The sequence below is a fragment of the Capricornis sumatraensis genome, chromosome 8, assembly GCF_032405125.1.
Source record: "Capricornis sumatraensis isolate serow.1 chromosome 8, serow.2, whole genome shotgun sequence".
In the NCBI taxonomy this organism is placed as follows: Eukaryota; Metazoa; Chordata; class Mammalia; order Artiodactyla; family Bovidae; genus Capricornis; species Capricornis sumatraensis.
In genome coordinates, this window is record NC_091076.1 from 56,488,133 (window position 1) to 56,491,601 (window position 3,469).

Genomic DNA, 3,469 nt, shown 5'->3' on the forward strand with positions numbered 1-3,469 from the left:
TTATGACTTCTTTGTGAAATATTACTGACTTTTAATCTGTGTTTTCTAGATATAAAGAGAGATTTCCTCTCAAGCTAATTATGACTTACAACAATTTGGTAAATTATACTTTTGTAAGCAGAATCAAAAGTTTTGTCTTTTTTATGTAACTGATCTTTCCTTTGATTGGAAACTCTTAGGTTCCCAACAACTTTTAAAATCATATAAATTAGGAGGTCCATCTCCCAACATGTGCAAGAATCCTAAAGCATTTGAGGTACCTTGAACATGGAGGAATTTGCCCAAATTTGTAGTTATCTCAGGTGAAATCTGTGACAAGCCTTTAGTGTGGCTTTCTTGGCCTTGATAAACATTTTAAAAATTCACTCTGAGTTTCCCTGTAAAAGATTCTCACAAAACCAGTTTTAAGACAGCCTTATGATCAATTACACTTCTGTAGCTCATCAGGCCAAGTACTGAAACCAGAATTATTTTGCAAAAAAAATTCATCTAAATTTGGCTATATTTGGTAGAAATTAGGATTATTTTAGAGAGAAAAAGATTATGTTTCAGTGGATATTAGATTCAAGATGTTTGATTTGGGGATTTTTGGTGGCTGGGGGGAAGGGGTATGGACACTTTACTTTGTGTTCTAGAATCCTCTGTACTTTTCAAAACTTCCACAAAGAATTGCTTTCATAGGAATGTTTGAAACAAAATCATGAGAAATGTCAAAGCCTTGGAGAGACCCCATGGATGCATGCACCCCACTGCCCCTTCTCTCTCTGTGGTGCCTTTGAGAGATAAAGGGTGAAGGAAACTTTGTAGGGTCTCCAGGCCTCTGTCTTACCCACCCACATTTGCCAGCCTGAGGGGAAGCCTGCCAGTCACCTCCCCTGCCCTTGGCTGCAGCAAACAAATCTTAGATGCTAGAAAGACTGGGCTCCTCCCTGCCTCCTACGTCTGATCTATCCATTGAGCTTACTGACTTGCATTTGTCAAGCAGGCATCTGGCTGTTTCTTTCCTTTCACATCTTGGTTCAAAGAGCCAACAGCTAAACTTTGAGCACCTCCCAGCACCTGGTACTGTGCTGAACATTCAGCACCAACTGATGCTTTTAAACTTATACTGATCTGGTGACATCAGACTGCCAGGAACACTAATTTGCAAATGCTGCACAGAGAAGGCACAGAGCCTGAGTACTTGGAAATCAGAATTTGAACCCAGACCACAACTCCATCCAAACACCAGCCATTCCATGCCATTGTTTTGTCTGCTTCAAACATGTGTTCTCTGAATAATATTTCTTCACTTGCTTCCAGTGGTCTCTTGTTTATTGTTAAGGTCTTTATCTGTCTTGTTCACTGCTGTGTCCCAGTGCCTGGAAGAGTCTGGCAAATAGTAAGTACTCAATACATGTTTGGAGGACGAGAAGATATTGAAGTGAATTAGCACATGCCTGTTCTGCCCAAGGCTGTATATTGTCACCCTGCTTATTTAACTTATATGCAGAGCACATCATGAGAAATGCTGCAGTAGAAGAAGTACAAGCTGGAATCAAGATTGTCAGGAGAGACATCAATAACATCAGATATGCAGATGACACCATTCTTATGGCAGAAAGTGAAGAGGAACTAAAGACCTTTTGATGAAAGTGAAAGATGAGAGTGAAAAAGTTGGCTTCAGTTCAGTTCAGTCGCTCAGTCATGTCCGACTCTTTGCAATCCCATGAATCGCAGCACGTCAGGCCTCCCAGTCCATCAACATCTTCCGGAGTTCACTCAGATTCATGTCCATCGAGTCAGTGATGCCATCCAGCCATCTCATCCTCTGTCGTCCCCTTCTCCTCCTGCCCCCAATCCCTCCCAGCATCAGAGTCTTTGCCAGTGAGTCAACTCTTCGCATGAGGTGGCCAAAGTACTGGAGTTTCAGCTTCAGCCTCATTCCTTCCAAAGAAATCCCAGGGCTGATCTCCTTCAGAATGGACTGGTTGGATCTCCTTGCAGTCCAAGGGACTCTCAAGAGTCTTCTCCAACACCACAGTTCAAAAGCATCAATTCTTCGGCGCTCAGCTTTCTTCACAGTCCAACTCTCACATCCATACATGACCACAGGAAAAACCATAGCCTTGACTAGACGGACCTTAGTCGGCAAAGTAATGTCTCTGCTTTTGAATATGCTATCTAGGTTGGTCATAACTTTTCTTCCAAGGAGTAAGCGTCTTTCAATTTCATGGCTGCAGTCACCATCTGCAGTGATTTTGAAGCCCCCAAAAATAAAGTCTGACACTGTTTCCACTGTTTCCCCATCTATTTCCCATGAAGTGATGGGACCGGATGCCATGATCTTCGTTTTCTGAATGTTGAGCTTTAAGCCAACTTTTCCACTCCCCACTTTCACTTTCATCAAGAGGCTTTTTAGTTCCTCTTCACTTTCTGCCATAAGGGTGGTGTCATCTGCATATCTGAGGTTATTGATATTTCTCCTGGCAGTCTTGATTCCAGCTTGCGCTTCTTCCAGTCCAGCGATTTTCATGATGTACTCTGCATATAAGTTAAATAAGCAGGGTGACAATATACAGCCTTGACGTACTCCTTTTCCTATCTGGAACCAGTCTGTTGTTCCATGACCTGTTCTAACTGTTGTTTCCTGACCTGCATATAGGTTTCTCAAGAGACAGGTCAGGTGGTCTGGTATTCCCATCTCTTTCAGAATTTTCCACAGTTTATTGTGATCCACACAGTCGAAGGCTTTGGCATAGTCAGTAAAGCAGAAATAGATGTTTATCTGGAACTCTCTTGCTTTTTCCATCATCTGGCAAATGTTGGCAATTTGATCTCTGGTTCCTCTGCCTTTTCTAAAACCAGCTTGAACATCAGGAAGTTCACAGTTCGCATATTGCTGAAGCCTGACTTGGAGAATTTTGAGCATTACTTTACTAGCGTGTGGGATTGGAATGAAAACTGACCTTTTACAGTCCTGTGGTCACTGCCAAGTTGTCCAAATTTGCTGGCATATTGAGTGCAGCACTTTCACAGCATCATCTTTCCAGATTTGAAACAGCTCAACTGGAATTCCATCACCTCCTCTAGGTTTGTTCGTAGTGATGCTTTCCAAGGCCCACTTGACTTCACATTCCAGGATGTCTGGCTCTAGATTAGTGATCACACCATCATGATTATCTGGGTCATGAAGATCTTTTTTGTACAGTTCTTCTGTGTATTCTTGCCACCTCTTCTTGATATCTTCTGCTTCTGTTAGGTCCATACCATTTCTGTCCTTTGTTGAGCCCATCTTTGCATGAAATGTTCCTTTGGTATCTCTAATTTTCTTGAAGAGATCTCTAGTCTTTCCCATTCTGTTCTTTTCCTCTATTTCTTTGCATTGATCACTGAAGAAGGCTTTCTTATCTCTTCTTGCTATTCTTTGGAGCTCTGTATTCAGATGCTTATATCTTTCCTTTTCTTCTTTGCTTTTCGCGTCTCTTCA